At 34.5% G+C, this 20,823-nt stretch overlaps 1 long non-coding RNA gene across 1 annotated transcript; it reads left to right on the top strand.

Annotated features, from left to right (window-relative positions):
- The first annotated feature begins 2,542 nt into the window (after nt 1-2,542).
- Nucleotides 2,543-20,323, top strand: LOC136841229 (uncharacterized). The gene is made up of 3 exons (XR_010853837.1): nt 2,543-2,884; nt 10,814-11,377; nt 19,436-20,323. It is a non-coding gene; the product is annotated as an uncharacterized lncRNA (long non-coding RNA).
- Nucleotides 20,324-20,823: the final 500 nt, after the last annotated feature.

Here is a 20,823-nt window from a genome sequence, read left to right as displayed (position 1 = left end):
TATTTCTCTGATTTATTTTCTATTTCAATTGTGCGATCACCTTCGGTAATTTGTGTTGGACTTATCAAGTGGTAACGTAATTATGCATTTAGTGTTGAACTGAGTTATTTGGCAACCATTTGTGCAGTCCTCAGTTCCCATTAAGTGTCTTATTGTTCTTGCAAGTAACCGTCTTGCATATATTGCAGCCCAAGGCCTTGGCTGCAGAACCACTCAGCTCTACCACATTTGCAGTAGCTGTATTCCAAACTCTTCTGCAATGTTTCCTGTTATGAAGACATCATTGTATAATATTTCTCCTGTGTAGGATTCATTCATTTTATTATTACCTACCCAGTAATTTGTCATTCTTCTGATCTGTGTTTATTATATAAATATAATTAATTAAGAGAACCCTTGAGTTTATGTAATCTTCCTCACATGAAGAAGGCCTAAGCCACAGTATTTCCCTTGATTTATTTGACTATGGAGTTATCTTAATCATTCATTTTAGCCAGATGTTTAATAAAATACAGTAGATTTCTTGGTAATGTAAGTGAACAACCAGGTTATCCGTTGCTGCCCAGAATCAAGTAAGTATCCAAGGATATTCTGCATACACAATATATATATAATATAGGAATATATAGAAATATATATATATATATATATATATATATATATATATATTTACATGTATATATATATATATATTATTTATATATATTTAATAGATACTAGAATCTACGCTATATCGTCTCTTGTAATATAATCATAATTTACAGGCATTTATTTTTTTACAACTTTGCAAAAATACAATTAAACAGTTTTGAAATTTAATGGTTGGTATTCCTAGTGTTGTTGGTACAATCGGAATCAGTTGCACACTGTACCACCTCCAGCCTCTTCTTATCTGCATCACCCACATCTTATGTTGTATTTTTCTACCGTAAACGACCACGAAGATGGCCGCATGCCAGAACTACAAATTTAGGACCTTCTGTTGTTCAGAGGTCAATAGCATTCAACACAATAAAAAATGTAGCTGCTCTAAGAGGTGTTTCCTACACTGAACGAGCCTATGATAGAATGGAATGGAATATAGTTTAAGTCAGAGGCCCAGCACTGGGAGCTATGAGGTCATTCAGTGCTGGAAAGTAAATTGAGAGTAGGTAGGTTTGCAAGGTGTAACAGGAGGAAAACCTCGCAGTTGCACTATGAAATAATTGTTAGGAGAGGGTAGATAGCTAGGTGGAAGAAAGATAATATGAATGGATGTACAGTAAAAGAAATGAAAAGGGTTGCAGCCAGGGGCCAAAGGGGCGCCGCAAAGAACCTTTAGTAATGTCTACAGTGCACTCCGCCAGGTGCACTGACGGCACTACCCCCATACGGGGTTATTTTACCAAGGGTGAAGTAAAATTTCTATCACCGCACTTGCCTCAGGGATATGCACTCGTATCCTTTGTCAACCTGTAATTAGTTTAGTGTTTCGAAATATAGCCCGTTCGATACCGCACCGTTTACTGTTGCACTGCATTATTTAATAATAATTTACCTTAGTCTTTGCCATCAGAGCTACAAAACTGCGTTGCGTGCTCGATTGCAATAATGAAGCATGGCTTACGGCTTCTTTATATTGAATTAATTCGATTATTTCTGGACTGTCTATGCAACAATTCTCCATTGGTTTCAGGACAGGTGCGTTAGTATTATGTTTCCTTGGACAAAATTATAACATTATTTATATATATATATATATATATATATATATATATATATATATATATATATATATATATATATATATATATATATATATATATATATATATATATATATATATATATATATATATATATATATATATATATATATATATAATATATATATATAATATATATATATATACATATATATATATATATGTATATATGTGTATATATACATATATATATATATATATATACATATATATACATATATATATATATATATATATATATATATATATATATATATATATATATATATATATATATATATAATATCAGTATATATAAGATGAAATTCAGGATGGCTCCAGAAAACAACTCGGCAACAGTCATACATAGTGCAATAAAGCTTCCATAACACCAAACGCTCGCTCAAGAGACGAGGCGATCATCAGCTCGGCCTGTTGTTTTACGTTATGATAATTCAACCACCACTGTTCCATTGTAGTCTGTTTCGATGAATGTTGCTGAAGAGCACGACGAACGATCATATCCTGGCTATAGAGGATAATACAGCAGGTTTTGAAAAGCGTGTTATGGTAGTGGTAAGGAGACTAAGGACACTGTACCGCCGAATGTTACCCAGCGGAAGAATACTAGAAATGTTACCAAAATCAGTGCACTGCATATCTAGCAGTAATACCTAGAATACTAAATGAAAATACAGGTATAAAAATAAAAAAAACCTTGAATACAAGGATATATATAGATTTAATAAAAATGTTAATTGTAACCGTATTTGATAAGACAGGAACTACTTGATTAATCGGAGAGAACTGTCACACGGTTCATTTCATTCTCGGCATCGACGAAGAGGGAACCTTCAAAGTTTAGACTCTGAAAAGACTAGTCATGTAATGAGTGCAGTTACAGGTTTTTCATATAACAGTCGTGGTTTGAACTGTGAAGTACGTGCATTTCTGCGAGGGGGTCTGTGGTGTATGAAAATTTCGTGCAGTGCAATCGCAATCGTGTATACTAAGTATAGTCAAGCTTCAACACCTGCTACATTCAAGTGAAAAAGACTTCGGCCTAGCAGCTCCTCCATTGAATGTTACGAATACGCTTGTAGCACAGTCACTATAGTCTGGGCAACGAAGTCATCATTCCAGAGTCATTGCGTCCGAGAGGTAAGCAGAGTTTAGCTTTGCATATGACGGTGAATGTCTAACATATCATCGGATTTTTATTTAACAAAAGCTGTATTCATTAGGCGGGTAGTGAAAGCCTGATTGCCATTTGGATAAAACTGGAGGCTGCTACCGCGCCCCTCTGGCTCGGTAACAACCAGTTTACATGCAAAATGGAGATGAACGTAAATACATAAACAAAAGACGGCAATTAATATAAACATAAGCAGGGACCTCATATGGCCTCTAATAGTGGAGGGGGAGGGTTCATTCTGAAAATTATACGATTTTAATGCCATGTAAATAGGAATATATGGATGATATTAAGGGGAAAAAGATGACTGATTTATAAGTATTAGTCAGTCAACAAGTTTTACCAAAAAAAAAAAAAAAAAAAACCTTGGAATCCATTATAATGCACTACTTAATCTTGACCAACCGAGCGACTCGGCCTAGCCGCCTAGACCGGACAATTAACTTTAACTATATATATGAGGAGTAGGTCAGAATGATAGTGAAATACCAACAATCAATTAGCAAAGTTGTTCCTGACCGAAATTATGGCGAATCTTTTATACGTTGGAAGAAACTTGTCCAGCATTGTATATATTGTATAGCCATGTATGGCTTCTAAATAGAGCCATTCCATTTTCAGGTCAACCATTGTGTTAGTTTCAACTCTAAAACATAATAATATATATTTTCAGAAAAACAATGTCAAAAGCTTAGATGAAGGAAAAATAATAATAAACTCACAGGCAGCTGCTGCAAGCGTTGGCGTTTGCCGACTTCGCATGTAAACAATGGGATAGGTCATTCAAAATTTAAATGAACGATTAACCTGACCACGAACCTAATGAAAAATTATATAATCTATTTCTTTATTATTTTAATATTTTATACTTGTTTGTGTTGCGTATATATTTTATATTATTAGTAGCCTCATTTTCAGCATCCGTAATATAAAACTTGGAGGAAAAAAATGGGGATACGTCTCCCCGCTCCAGATGACGCACCATGAACATAAACAGAAGACAAGAAAAAAAAAAAAAATAAACAACGGGCGGTTTTAAATGTCGCTCGTTGGATTACGGGCTCCAGGCCACAGTAGTGGTTTCAGTTTTGCCGCCATTTGCAATGGCTAATCATCGCAACCAATAATTTTCTCTATTCTCCACAAACATGAATCCCCATTGTCGTCATGGCTTTTGTAAATAAAGATATCAGTCAATATTTGGTGAGTTTAGCAAGATATGGACTATCAGCGTTATGAGGTTGGAATCATTAGCATTGTCGCTAGGCTCAGTTACGTTGCCTTTTACACCAAAAAAAGGCCCGCAAAACACGCTAGGCTCAGTTATCCTGATATAACATTTATATATATATAAAAAATATATAGATTAGATTTTATAGATAGATTATTATATATATATATTATATAGAGATAGATATTTATTGTGTGTGTAAAGTTATATTATACAATTAGTTTCGATACATCGTGTTGGAATCACGTGCTTTGAATGTAGAATATTTGGACAGTAGCTAAACATAGATCGATGGTCTTTCCCAAAAAAGTTTCACTAAGTTCTTTGGTGCAATGCAGTATGCGATTTTTATTTCCTTGAATGTCTGTTCTGACCTCTCAAACGATGGGCAAGAATGAAAAGCTGATTTGTTTTATTAACCACCTTTTCAGTGACGTGGTCGTGTCGTTACGGGAAGACATTTGCTCGCGAATCATTTTGAACTCCTTATCTTTTCGTTCAGTATAACGTTTCCCTCGGGCCAGTATAAAAAAGTTGCTTGGTAGACAAACCTTTAAGGAAATATGATGATAACTAAAAAAAAAAATGTAAAATATTGAAAAAGGATAGTCGTTAGCTCTTTCCCATTTGCTTTAATCCACGTAATAGGCCAGCGTAATTTGTCAAAGAATATAATAAAATCATCCCAGATCGTAGTTCATAAAGTCAACATTTCATCCGTACACATCGAAATATAACTTTAGGCGTCATAAGGTGTATATGAAGATTTCTAATACTCGATTATAGAGTTGCCAGCACTTGGCTAAGTGGAATGCTTATGCTACAGCCGAATTTCTACCAGTAAAAACGCCCATTAAATAAAGAACATTTTTGGAAACAGTTCAACTAATTTTTGTTTTCTTTCTATGCTAAGCGGGAAATGGTCAGCATATGGTCAGTTTGCTGGACAATAAAGCTAATACATTCTTTAAGGGTATCGTAGTCGTTAAGGAATGTATTTGTCAACCTACTAATTTTATAACATGAAGGGAAATATTTGAATTATTGAATTTTATACAAAATTATCCTGAATATTTACGAAAGGTAGGGACTAAAAGTAAAAAAAGAAAGACAACCATTTCTACAATTTATGCCTAAAAGACCCTGCAAATGAAATGACAGGTCTTTGTGACGTTGTCTTGGCGATTTTGGTGACCATAAAAAATAAGGGAGTTTTGGTTTATCAGACGGCGTTAACAAAAATTCTGTGCTTTTCGTGCCCGAAGCTTTTTACACAGCATATCTACCTACTGTAACTTCATTTTTTAGTATTGGTCCTTGCCACTGAGTAGCTTTATCAAGTTAAATCTATAGTAATGATTAGTTTTACCATCTTTGATGTTTAATTTTTATAAAGGATATATGACACCTAAATACCTACGTGGTTATTAAAATGTCAGAGTTATAACAATCATACATGCATATATATATTAAAATATATATATAGTTATATTTATTATGAATGCATATATATATATATAAATATGAATACCATCCTCTTTAACGCCAGGGTTGATAATGTGCTTTTCTTTGTGTGTGTGTGTGTGTGTACAAGTGTCTTTTGAACGTTTGAAGTCAATTTTTATGACCTAGTAGTTTGAAGATATTGGTTCCCTAATGTCCTACAATTATGATGGGGCCCATAGAAGGGAACTGAGGTTTTTGGGTTGGGGGAGGGGAATACAAAATGAGTTAAAGTAGTAAGGAAGTATTCTAACATCCCCGTGAAAGCATACTCCTGCAAGTTCTGATTTTTATTAAGATAAGGTTTATTGAATGTTTAACCTTATAAAAAAAATTAACTGTAAACTATAATTGTATTCAGAATTTGAAATTATGCATTTCCTTTTTTTAGTGGGTATTTTGAAGGTTTTTAAAATGATATTACATATTAGGTAAATACCTAGGTTATGTTAGCTCAGGGCCAGGTCAGGACCAGGCACTGTAGGTTAGGTTAAGTGAGGTAAAATTAGGTTAGTTTACAACCCCAGGTTAGGTTAGGTGGGAGAATAGATGGTAACAAATTGCAACCCCCCCCAACCCACCTGTAAGGCCAGGTAAGGGTCCAATGACCTAAGTTAGGTTAGGGTAAAGCTGCAACCTATTTATTGTAATTAACAGTGTCCTAGGTTAGGTTATTTTGGGGGCTCAGGGTAGACAAAGCATCCTTCTCTAGCTAAGGACCCAGTGTCGTAGGGTTGGTTTAGGACGGACAGATGTAGTTAGGTTAAGTCAGAAATCTTAAGTAGCTAACCTTTTAATTTTAATTTACAGTAGCCTAGCTTAGGTTAGGTTAGTCAGTGGGTCTAAGGAGTACCCTAAACCTAGGTTAGGTTTGTTATTAACTCTAAACAATCTGTGATCCCCTACTAAGGGATTCAGAGGGATGAAACAGTTTTTCGGCAACATCTTTTTATCAAAGCGTCGGATAAAGGTGAAAGTTGGCAAGTTCATATTTTATAACCCTACCTAATTTTTGCAAGTATTATTTTTATTTAGGGTCTGGTTACAAAAATTAAGTTCAATAGTTCTTTTATCAGAGTAATAATACCCATCCAGGCTTCAGCGATATCCAGAGCCATCAAATCATTCTTGCAGGTATTATTATTATTTTGAACACGAATTTACTTATATAGTGACATTAACCTATGATTCTTTTCAGGCTCCATGTTAGTCAGTATTAACTGGCCGATATTCATGTTGGAAAAGGAGTTTTCATATGGGAAGGGAAACCGTTCGTCTGGGTTCAGGTTCTAAGGTACCGTCGACATGTTTCGACCAGCTCGTTGGTCATCCTCTGGATGACATATTGAAGAAACACTAATTGTATTTATGGGGGGAAGTCTTGATCGGTGCCAATTATGAGTTGCCCAGGGCATGTCTGGGCGGAACCTTCCCCAAGTCGATGTTTGGTTTTTCGTCTTGCCCCATGAAGAATTTCGATCCTCGGATGCTTTGTCTACCTCGCTCGGTTGTCTGCCAGCAGGTGAATTGCTTGTAATGAGTGCAGGTTTACCTACCTCTTAAGATACGTCATCGCACTATGTAGTTACCAAACATCAAGTGGAAGGGCCTGAAGGACTCCACCCAATTGGTTAACCTTGTCTTTCTTGGCCTTAGGATGACCAATTAGTGGTCCCAATCCTGATGAGGCTTCCCAGAGCGATATCAATGATGGCGAGCAGGATTTGTCATCGTCCCATTATATAAGATTGATTGCATTATCATTTCAGTTTAATTTTATTATTATTTATTATTATTATTATTATTATTATTATTATTATTATTATTATTATTATTATTATTTTGTGGAGGTTTCATCGCACCTTCCACAGCAGTTGTTGGGACTAACTTGTTAGCTTGGAATTCTTCCATTTTCTTGATATTCGTATTGTTTCTATTTTACAAATAACTCAGTGTATGCAATTCATCCACATAATGAACCAGTCTATAGCTCATTTGTTAGATCTACATCTATTCAGGGTGGAATACAGAAAGACAATCCGTTTTGTTTTACCTCAGGTTTCGACACTATAGCTTTCTATTTGTAGCAAGTCAGGAGCGGTCACTAGAAGTAGAATTCAAATGAAAAGCAATGATACCTCATTTCCCTCAATTGTCAGAGGTATAAAGGTCAATATCATTGTTTTATTTCAGTTAATGTAACCCAGCTGCTATTTTTCTTGTTTTTTTTTTATTTATACCATACAGCACCCTAAACAGCTCTCGTATACTCGCTGCAAATAACAGGTAATGGTAGGAGTCAAGATTTTGAGGGCAAGCTATTATTTACCTACTTAATATCAATCATATGTAACACGATTTATACTGATATGCATGGAAAGGAAAGTACATTGGAATCAGTTTGAATGAGGAACATATTGTTATAATCACTGTTTTAATAAATATGTTTTAAATATACAAATGAAACGTCTAACACCGTGCATAATTTATTTACAAAATGTCTTCATCGTCACGCTCGAGGAAGAGGTCATCATCCCCGGCCTCTTCGCCGCTAGCGATGTCAAAAGATGACTGGTTCCCGAATCCACGTTCTCATGGATATTGTCTAACAGCTCCTGCCCACACTTCTGGGTTGGCCAAGTAACTATTACCCACTTTAGAAATAATTTCCTATTCACACTATAGTAAATCTTGCCACGGGTCTTCTCGCTTGTATACAAAGTGGCAAGCCGTAGCACAAATGCAGTCTTGCTACCACGGGGACAATTCCATATCCTGCTGGCCGTTATGGAATTTGTTGAAACTTAGAATGCTTAAGTAAATCCATTCACCGCCTACCTGGTGGATGGGCGGAGCCTCATGACGTCATATGTTTAGGTCACGAATTGTTTTAGGATCCTTGTCTGTGATTTTCTCGTCATCGGCGACTTCATTTTACTCTATAAATATCAAAACTATCGAACTTAGGTACTAGATAATACTTGCCAAAATTAGGTAGTGTTATAAAATATACACTTGCCAACTTTCACCTTTATCCGATGCTTTGATAAAAAGTTGTTGCCGAAAAACCGTGTTTCATCGCTCTGAATCCCTTAGTAGATTAGGTTAGTAGGGTCAAGGGGGTGAGGCTCACCCCCCGCCAGGTACAGGAAAGGGACTGGCACCCCTAGTTTAGGTTAGGGTAATAAAATACTTGTATTTCACTCGTTTTCCCTCACCCAAATTCCCGCCTCTCCCACCGAGGACCCACATGATTGCGAGACTTTAGACGGCCCTCTCTCTCTCTCTCTCTCTCTCTCTCTCTCTCTCTCTCTCTCTCTCTCTCTCTCTCTCTCTCTCTATATATATATATATATATATATATATATATATATATATATATATATATATATATATATATATATATATATATATATATATATATATATATATATATATATATATATATATATATATATATATATATATACATATATACATACATATATATATATATATATATTTATATATACATTATATATATATATATAATATATATATATATATATATATATATATATATATATATATATATATATATATTTGTATATATGTATGTATATAATATGTATACATATGCTTATAGTCACTCTTACACATGATTTTAAATATCAAGCACCACAGGGTAGAAATGAAACAAACTTGTAGTTCCTGGCCAGTGTCGGCTTTATTGCCATGTAAGCCATCTTCAGAGGACTGACACAAAGCGGCAGAAATTCATTATATATATGCTAGCAGGACAGTACATACCAACATACTAACGGATGGAAAACAAGTATTCACACTGCAGGTTTTTGTAGGTCGTGCCCAACCTTAATTAGTTACAGGTCAGATTTTACAAATCCACGCATATCCCCACTACCCTTATCCCCGTCTTTCAAGTACCTTCCTTAACATTGAAATCCATGCATATTTCTTTTGAGAAGAATGAATCCAGTTTATGCATGTCATGACAAATGCTCATGTACTTGCTGAAACTCTCCTTTATAAAACTAGACATGGTGATTTTTCTATTGTAGTGCATTATTACAATAAACTATTTTGCTCAAGCCCAGTTAATGTTATGCTTGTTTTCAGTGTACAAAAATTCCACTGTTCACATTTGCATTTCTCACACATACGTTATGCTGTTATATTCTCTTTACCACTGTTTTCCAGTTTCACCTGTATAAGAGTTACCACTGGAATTACATGGAATCTGGTACACAAATCCTTTAGTATTGTCGGGCGAGTTCTCAATAAACTCATGCTATATTAGCTCCAAAATTCTTAAGCAGATGAGGAATATCTTTGAAATTACTATTGCATGTCAGTACAAGCAGGTTTTTTCTGTAAGTGTCTTTTTTGTTAAAATGGAATGCCTGTTTTTTTTGCTGCTTTTAATGGATTTCAATGTCTTGCCAATATTTCTAATCTTATCTATTACATCTTGAGTGTATTCAGGGCTAAGTAATCGTAATGCTCTAAAAATCATGTTTTATTGCTGTGACCGGAATAAAAATGAACATTGGCAGAAATATTGGTGGCTTTTCTGTACACATTGTATTTAAACCCATTACTAGCAACCATCCTTTTACAGTTCCATAGTGAGTTTTACAGATGGCACAATTTCATCTAACTCAGCCAAGAAATTATTTACATTTTCGTTACCTGGCCGAACAAGCTTTATGTCATCAGCATACCTGAACCATATTGTATTGCTTGGAGTGATTTTGTTTAATATTTTGCTTTCGAAAAATTTCATATACATATTACTTAACCCTGGTGATAAAGGGTTACCCATTGCCGTATCAAAGTTTTGACAATATCGTCCTCTTTGTTTTCTACAACATGATGTCTGAAGGAGATTAGAAAATTGTTGACTCTGAATGCCTTTGCTTTTAGAGATCCCAAGCACCCCCACTAATGCTTTATGTCAGACGCCTCTGGGACCTGTTTTGTTGATGATGGCCTGGCAAAACTCAAGTTATAATTCTTGAGGAAAAATTTCATGTTAAAGTGATAATGATTATAAAATTGTATTGTTAAATTACTATCTTAATACGGATTAATCTCAGTAATAAATGACAATAGTTCCAATTTTATATTCAGATAACGCAACAGCATTCACTTTTTTTTTCAGATCATAGTCGTTGTCTAACATAGAAGGAGGGACAATCAGGACAGAGGTGAACTTCACCGTAAATGCCATGACAATATAACGATTAAACTTCACATTCAGAACTCTTAAAACATTTATTATTTTGGTATATTGTTGGGTTTTCGGTGATTTGCTAAATCAGTCAAACTCATCTGAACACTTACAAAAATGGGTGTCTTTGCTTCAAAAATTTTTATTCATCAATTGCTCCATACAGTTGAGAAGGCCTTAATGAACACTGATCAATTCATATTAGTGTTGAACCCGAAGGATTATTCAGAAAAAGTTATAAATGCAGGAAAGGTACTACGATAGTACACAATCTCCAGCTTCCGAGAACAAAGACCACAATTTACTCGATCTTGTGCCTAATATAAAAAAATTATTTGACTAGCAAGTGCAGTTTCGCGTGTTTGAAAGTTTTATATGGGAGTGTTTATGGGGGGAGTGTACAGTATAACTGCCGTCGATTGCGTTTGCGTCAAGCTCATTATATAGTTCTGCGTTATGTGAACAGAAGTCCTGCTGCAAATCATATTAAATTTGGTAAGTGATCTACCTTAGTTTTTGTAATTTATGATGTAAATTTCATTATTCATTATCTTTTATGGCATTTTTATATAATGGTCAGTGAACCTTATATTTTACTGTTTTGAGGAAATATGATAGGTTTGTACCTTCAAAGGTGAGTAATTTTTATAATATACCTTAGCTTAGTCCTGTATTTGCAGGGCGCAGTTCGGTACCTGTAGGGTTAGTGATTGTCTCCAAACTATTTTTATCTTGACCTTTATGTGATTATCACACATAAGTTTAACGGCTAAAATTTTATTTTTCAACTTTGTATCACTCCCTGCTTTGGTGAAGCTTGGTGTATATTAAGTGATTTAATTTTTCCGATTTGAAATAACCTTGGCAGGCATTTATTGCTACGGTTGGTGCTAGTTTGAAAAATATTTTTGACCATGATCTGTCTATCAAGGTGACAGATTTTTTTAAAAGCCAGTTTGTTTTAATTATGTATTGGATTACACTGGTCAATGTATCTCAGGTTGGTTATACAGTAATTTAATATTTTTTACTATGACTGGTTTTTGAAGGTTACAATAAAATTTAGAATGTAAAGTTTCAGTATTTTCTCTCTAATTTTCAGACAGTAATAAAGTTACAGAATTAATTTTTAGGATGCACAGTACAAGTACTTTTGGTTGAAATGGCACCTTTTAAGGGGTGAGGCAATTCATCCCCTTTAGAGGGCTATAGATGCCACGATTTCCTTTGGTATTAGACAAAACATATTATAAAATGTAAGACTTGAAAAAAATTTGTGATAGTTTATGATTGCGCTGTATTGATCACACCAGAGCACAATTATAGTGAAGGCCTCCGATTGCCTGAGCAGATTGAGTTGAAAATTTGGTAAAATCATTACTATTCGACTAAGTCATGTTTTCAAGGTTTCATTATTATTATTATTATTATTATTATTATTTCTACATTTTCCCCTGTTCACATGTCAGTTTAATTACTAAAAGTTTTAGAATTTTTATTTATTCTATAGAAATTGATAGTCACAGGCCTGTGATTTTCGGAATTTGCAAGAAATATATGTTCTTTTAGTAAAATTGCAGTTTCTAGGGAATGAGGTATTTCACTCCCGCCTTTGCTTGTTTGGCTAACTTTCAAATTCAACTAACAGTTACCTCTGTTGATTTATTATTATTATGGTGAGCAAAAGACTAATTCGGATACGTAACTTCAATTATTTTTTTAGTAAGTTATATAGAGTAATTGTTTCTATCAGTTTGTAATGAATAATGTTCCTTTCTTCTTCCCATTTGCTGAAGCTTTACGTGGGATTTGTCTGTCGCTTCTTTCAGTGTGGTTTCCTGTTTAGGATTCTCTTCCTCTTAACTTCGTTCTCAATACAGTGAATTAAAATAATTCAGAGTGACCCGGCACTTCCCTCTCATTCTGTGAACCTGTTTCTCTCTGCTGTCCCTTTGTCCCAGATCTGTTTACCGTTTTCGCCGTTTATTCAGTGGATCAGAAAAAGATATAGTTCATTCTCATGTGGCATTGTAACATCTACCAGGCTATCACGTCTGACATATATTCTTTCGGTATCAGCCGTAATCGAGGTATTGCATGGCCTGGTGATTATCTCTTACCTTTTACCAAAAAAATTGGGGATTCTTTGTCTATACCCATTTTCCCTATGGAAGGTCTGTCGCTTTAGTGTTAAACTGGTTTTTACACCCTTTTATTTAACTTAGATTTCCCCATCTGTCTGTCTGTCTGTCTCTGTCTGTCTGTTTGGGTCAAAAATTGTAACTCAATTTTCGACCTGTTCCCTTCGTCCGATGTACTTGAAATTTTGCATGGTTACTCAATCCCAGTGACAATACAACATTACATTGTCAGTAAGTCAGCAGTGACCTCTAGTGACCCTACAATGACCTCTCCCGGCATCTCAGGATTTGTATGGAAATCTGTGGATTTTTCAAACCTTCTTTGGTTCGACAGGATATCACGTTCCATTTTTTTATATAAAATCATAAATCAGTTACAATTTCTGTCAAAACTAAAAAGTATAAAATAAAAAAAAAAACATAAAAAGAATTTTTAAAACGTTTTCATTTAAATGCACTAAAAAGTTAAACATTTTTAGACACACCAGGATTTTCTTAAATTAATCATGTCTACAAAAATAAAAGAGTGGGCTCCAAACATGGAAGGAAATGCTACAAGAAATAATAAAATATATTTCTTTTCTTGGAGCATTTCTTTCCATGTTTGGCGCCCACGCTTTTATTTTTGTAGACATAATTAATCGTAAGAAAATCCTGGTGTGCCTTAAAAATTTTTTTTCTTTACTTTTTAGTGCTTTTTAAAAAAAGCGTGTTTAAAATATTTTTTTTATTTGTTTTATTCAACGTTCGCTTTCTCTGGTGTCTATTGTATCCTAGAGAGATGGAGTTTTCAGTTGTCCTTACCAGTAGCAAAATTTAAATGGATACGAGTAAACTTCGATTTAAAGTATTTGAACTCTTAGTAGTTTATATTGTCAACTTGGGACCATAGTGGCCGAGACCAGAGGATTGTTGGAACCCTTAAATATTTGTGTAACCAGCTAAAAAACTGAAAAAAAAATATTGGTTTAGAAGATAATGGAATTTTATATCAGGAGCTTTAATTTTGAAATAAACTCTAACCGTCTGAATAAGCGAATTTGAAGTGCACTTTCATAAAATTGTCAGAAAAAAATAAGTTCACCGTAACCTCGCAATGTATGGTTATAATTTCAACTGTTTATGAAAGAAGCGTCATTTTTATTGCAGATCCCTTCATGTGGATGTTGTTATGCAGAATGGTAATCCTTGGATATTTTGAGTAATATAATTTTGGGAAGGAGTAAGTGGAAATTAACACTGAAGTTTTGTATCTCGTGCAAATGTGTCACCAAAAAAATGCACGCATTAGGGTTTATCACTTTTCTTTCAGTTCTGAACACAAGGAAAGAAAAAAGGCCCTTGAATACTGACAGTAGAATAGAATTTAAAGTAGGCTAAGAAGAGAAATGAAATGGAGTTACGAGAAAATATGCTAGAAAAAGAAGAAAGAAATGTTATTTTTTAGGTAAATATGCAGTAAAACCTCTGGGAGCAACATTGCAAAAAACAGAGTCGGTAGTAATTTATAAAAATAAAGTATTAATTGTCTGTGATAGTTCACTAGTTATAGCCCCAGCAAGTTTATTTCCTCACGGAAAATGTTCCAACAGCTGGAAAGTGGAAAAGAAACATGCCCTTTAACAGAAAAGAGAAAGATAAGAAAACCGTTTAGAGCGAAGGTAGTGTAATTGCAGTGAGTACTTGAGATGGAAGCTGGAAGGGTAGGAATAAAGAAAGAAATAATTTAAGTATTCTCATAGAAAGTGCTTTGAATGAAACACCGTTTACCTGGAAGATATTAAGAAAATCCTTTGATATGGCATACTATAAAACGCGCTTAGCTGAAACGGTCTTGGAAATATGTTGAATATTTTGAGCAAAATTCAAGGAACTACTTAGATGACATTTTTGTATAACACAGGCAGCTCAGTTACAGCTCTAGAATGGGACATAATGACATCTGAAATACTAGGAAGTATGTATTCTCGGAAGTATGAAATAACAAATGGAATATAGAAATATATTTTAAGAGTTAGCAAAAAGCATTAGTGGAAAGACATTAACCGATCTAGTTGGTGTTATAATTACGCGTGACAGAATACCTTTTGCGTCCTTTGCAACTGAAATGAAAAGCCGTAGAATAGAAATAGTTTCGATGAAGTAATATACCTATTACACTGAGAAGTTAAGAGACAGGATTAAGTATATATAAGAAATCCATGAGTTACTAAGAAGTAAACAAAAACCCAGCTGGAGAATGTTAGCAGGGAATAAAGAAATGTTTAAAAAAGAAGAATGACCTTTCTTTCTACATATACTGTAGTATAAGAGCAGGAAAATGAAATATAATGTATGGGGGAATAATTATTTCTCCGTGTGTTTTTGCTTTGAACACATTCATCAGAATATACTGAGCGTAACGAACGAAAACCTTGCAAAGAAAGATGTATATGTATATATATATATATATATATATATATATATATATATATATATATATATATATATATACATTAAGTGTGTGTGTGTTTTGTTTATATATATATATATATATATATATATATATATATATATATATATATATATATATATATATGTGTGTGTGTGTGTATGTATATTTCTGTGTGCGCGTGTGTGTGAATGCACGTATGTATGTGTTGCGTGTTTTTGTTCGTGCGTGTGCTTTGGTCCGTGCATGCAAGTTGATGGATGTATTGATGAGATAAGAAGTGGCTGTACAGTAGGTATATCTGAATATTATTTGGCTGAAGCTGAAGTCCAAATAGAAGAGCTGGAGAGGAAGGGGTAAAGTGCGGATGTAAATGTAATTAAGACTAGCGAGTTGGATGAGATTATAATATGAAGGGCATATATCCTGGACTTGAATGAGGTATTAGGTTAAAAATACGATGGAAGGATTAGATAGAAAATTTAAAATAAAGGTGTGTTACGCATAAGTACTGCAGGGAAAATTTTTTTAATAGGAGTGGAGGCAGAAAAAATATATATAGGATTCTAGAAATACGCACCTCATGATCGTTAATACACCAAGTAAGGGCGATTGGGCCTTTTGCAAAGGGCGCTGTGCAGTTTAGGGAATATATAGCCGAAACAATGGAGTAAGGGCAACGGATCCTAAATAGTGGTCAACAAAAAAAATCTTTTGATTAAATTTTGTGTTTGAAACATACTGAGAGGGTGCACTGAAAATTCAGTTTTTCAATCTGAGATGTCTCTTTTGAAATGAAAATTCCTCGCTTAATGCCTTCCATGGCTATTTCTGTGAATTCCATAAGAATTTGTTCCCATTTTACTTAAGGTAGTAGAGTATCCTGATGTCAATATTTTTACAAGTATTATTTTAATTTTTATAAACCTACTGTTGATGGTACATGCTATGTCTCTTGATATGCAAAATAATGGTATGCAACTGTGTGCTGGGACCTCAGACATTGACGTCACTTTGGTCCCCGTTTTTTATTGTAAATAGTTTTATGCCCAAAAACCTCATTTCTATCTCAAGTTATTATCCCCTCGTAACTACTGAACAAACCGTGCTTGATGTGGCAGTTATCATTTGCTGCTTAACGTTAAATAATTTATAAAACCCTTTATTCCAAACATGCTGTTTTTAACTCGTGTCCCAAGATCAGTAGCAGGAAAGTTCAAGAATAACAGGAACTTACAGAACTCCTTTGGCGGTACCGAACTATTTTCAGTGATGTGTGATGGTCAGCGACTCTTGTAGTCTTCCATTTTAGGTCTGTGTTGTTGTAACAGTTGTATATTAATTATTAGAGATATAGAAAGGTTTCAGAGAATTTGATATATGCTACTCATCACAAAATGTAATGATTATTCCCAGTAACTGGCTTGCCATTAGTGAATTTCTGATTAATTTCGTAATTCATTACATTCCACTTAATGCACATTTTGATTCACCATTTTCATCTTATTATTACTACAAATCATGGCTTTCTCAGTACAGCAAAATTTGTTTCAATTTATGATTTTAAGTAGTATACTTTATGCTGTGTGGCCTGAATCACTCGAGTTGCTCAATATTAATTTCAGGAATGGTACTTCTGCACGGTATGGGCACACTCGTGTTTACGTTTGTTTTACGATGAAAGGTCTACAGAAAAGTTAATAAAACTATAATAAGTTATAATTTCATTTCAAGTCTGCAGGATATGATCAGAAATAGAGATTGATTTACCTTGGATTATTGGGTTGTTGGAGATGAAGCTTGGTTTAAGCCAGCACGGACTCCTGGTCATGGAGCATCCTGTTATTCCGTGGATGGGCTAGGCGGTATATGTGTGAAGTTCTTGGAAGACAGTTCGATTTCAGGCATATTATGTACCGTCATTAATTTTGTTTTCGTTGCTCTATAAACTGTCGCAGAAAGGTACTCGTGAGATGTTTCTCGTGAGACACAAGCGTCAAAAAAGCGTCATTAGCCAACAGGAATAAGGATATTAATATCATACAAGAAAGGCCCCCATACGGCTCTTAGGGAATCGGCAGGCACCAAGGCAGTCTTAAGGCTCTGGTAGAAAACCCTCGACCATTTAGATGATGCTCGTTAAACCATCCCGGAACATTTCGCAGACGTTCCTTCCTACCCACCACATCCAGAGACCCACACAAGGGGCATTAACCAACCGAAATGAGAATATCAGTACAAAACGAAAAAAACGCAACCCATGGCAGTGCCTGAACCAGGAGCAAGAACCGTGCTTGGGTAAGGCCAACTTAATATCCAACAGCAATCACGTTTAATTGTGATCTTGGTCAAATAGGTATACCTGATTGTTTCCACACCCTACAGAAGTATTATTTTTAAGGTAAATTTTAGGGGAACACTTAAGTGATTTATATCGTGCAGAAGAAAGGATAAAAAAGAAATTTAGAAAATTAAATGTGAAATTTACTTTTTTTTTTTCTAATGCACCCATACTTTATAACGAAACGATAATTATTATGAAGGATAATTTCCACAGCAACTGCATTCTACTTTTTCATTTGTAATTTCTCTTTTTTCTAATCCGTTTTATTAAAATGGTATTATGTTTAGAATATAAATTTGTATTCATTGTGCTGAGCACTTATGTTCAGCAGCACAACACTAAGCGAAGGTCTTTTACCGTATTATTATTATTATTATTATTATTATTATTATTATTATTATTATTATTATTATTATTATTCGCCTGTTATGTTCACAGATATTGCGTATTTATGACTGATACTGATCTCATCACGTGACTCATATTAATGATCTCGATCCTTTTGCCTAAATAACAAAGTTGTTATGTCAGAAGCTCACTATTAAATATTGCTTTTAGTGTATAAATACTGGCAGAGTTTTTCCGATTACCTGTACTCTAAAAGAAATAAACAAAGTTATATTAGTAGATGAAACCACTTTTAACTGACAGAGTGAATAGGGTAAGTTTTCTGGAAAAATCACGAACATAGTAATTTCTGTACTTCACTAAATAGATGGTTTGAAGTTTGGAGGACATGATATGCATAAAAGGTGATACTTTGAGGAACAAATCCTGTTTAATTCATTTAATTAACCGCTTATTAATGTCACTACTGTCAGTATTATCCATTGTGTTGTTAGGCTTCATACAGGTGTCAAGATTTTCGTTATTTCCTTAAGTGAATAACTGGTTTATATGAACGTGGCTTGTTTTTATTTTTTCATTTATATTTCACCGAAGTCTATGCAACTTATTGTATTAACCCAGTGTTCACCTGATCTCTCGACAGTGTTTCATGACCTTGCCTTAATTATCAAAATCACAATTTTTTTTATGACCAACGGTTAAAATATCCACATTTAGGAATCTTTTTGCAATATGATTTCTCGGCCGAATTTTAAAGTTACAATGTTGTTGTCCCAAAATGAACAAAACATTATGAAAGTTACCTGACAGAAGATGCTGCACGTTGTAACCACGCACGCCAAATCAGTTGCAAAGAAGTTCCAGCAATTTACTGTTGCAGTGGATGTGTCCGGTGCAAAAGTGAGTTTGTAAACGATAAGTTGAACATTTTTCGATAAAAGGTTCTTTAATTTTAAAAACTTTTCGAAATTGGCAAACATTACTTCAAGAAAAGTTTTCCCCGACAGAATGGTACAACACTATGAATAAGACTATAAAGTAATGTGTAATGATTGTAAACATGATATGGCGCAGATAATCACTCAGTGGAAATGCGCAGGCTACAACTTTTTAAGATGTGTGTATGGATTTGTAGCAATAATGTTGTTAATAATAAATCTACCTTGGGGTAAGAAGGTTTAGCAGTTAAGATTAATACGATATATTTTACGAGTTTAATAATACTCCCAAAACAATCAGAACGTCTGAAAGATCGATTTTTTTTAATTCAGATATTTTTATTGTTGCAGGTGCGCGTTGTATTAGTGCTTCATAATACGTATTTGTTGTCTTGGAACCGTTTCCCAGATAACGCTTCGCCATCGAATTCTTCGCTGTGCAGAGGGTGGTGAGTGTTACATTGCATGTTTTATTGATATTTTTTATAAGTATTTTTTATTGCCAGCTTTGTGATTGAATGCTTTTTATTCTTTTAAGCGCTTGGGGTAGAGCCATGGTCTTTGTACTGTAATTATGGGTACAACTGATATTACCTTTCTTGCGATAAAATCCCTGGTGCAAAAATGTCTTTGATAGCATTTTTCATGTGATGCAAAATTAGAAATGTTTGATTTGAGACAGATTACTGGTCACTATATTTGCTCTATTCCTTCTTGCTTATCTCCGTCTCCAGTGGCTGTAAATTTTTATCAAGATCTTTAAAAAGGTCTTGCCCTCTACAAAGGCTTCGTGGTTATTAATGGTTTTTGGTCAGCTTTTGTACTCCATCACTTTAAAGAAGAAATAAATTCTACTGCGCTTAGAAAAATGCTGAACATTTTTGTATTCAGCATATTTTATCCTCATGTCGGGAAATGGACGATCAAATTCTTGACGAAGCTCACGAGTTCTTTCAAAGGCGAATATATGGTCGCCCTTGCTGAATTAAACATATTTTTGTAATACTTTTCAAACAAAGGTTTCTGTAGATAAAATTCTTTTATATTCTTAGGATTTCATCCCCAGGGTTTCAATGAAACTGTTATGTGTAAGTTTATTTATTGTTCAATACGCGCTTCTGTACATGCATACATACGTACCTGCGTAGATGTTACCTGTTATCGCAGCATAGAGAGAGAGAGAGAGAGAGAGAGAGAGTCTGGGCTTTGAATGATTGTGTGCAAGTGGTGTACACTCGGAAACCACAATCTCCGACCCACCTAGGTCGTGCTCCGAGTTTATGAGCGGGGCCTTTCTGGACGGCGGGCAACGCCAACTATCATGGATTGAAACACCTTTCAAAACCTTTCGAACTTTTTGTTTTTGTTTTTTGTTTTGTTTTGTTTTTTTAATGATTTTGCTGCATATAATGCAAAGCAGTCATGGTATGGTTATATAGACATAGACAACACTGTGTTGAATTCTACAACCTGTATAATATCGAAACGAAGAAAAAATGCCGAAACTGCCGGGTTGTAGTTAGGAAAGGTGGGGGGAGGGGGAGGGAAGGGTAGAATCTGTGTTGTGTGTGTGTGTGTTGTGTGTGGAAATGAAAATCTGAAGCAGCGTCACACAAGTGGACGAATCACAGCGCCGACCAAGCTAACGTAATGAGTAGGAGCAGGACTTGCCTTATCTTGTCTTGGTTAAAACGTCTGCTGAAAAGGTAGTGTGCTTTGTCGACGTGCCATTCCTCTCT

Source organism: Macrobrachium rosenbergii, chromosome 8 (genome assembly GCF_040412425.1).
Source record: "Macrobrachium rosenbergii isolate ZJJX-2024 chromosome 8, ASM4041242v1, whole genome shotgun sequence".
NCBI lineage: Eukaryota > Metazoa > Arthropoda > Malacostraca > Decapoda > Palaemonidae > Macrobrachium > Macrobrachium rosenbergii.
The sequence above is the reverse complement of the archived record's forward strand: the minus strand, read 5'-3'. Positions and strand labels throughout refer to the sequence as shown.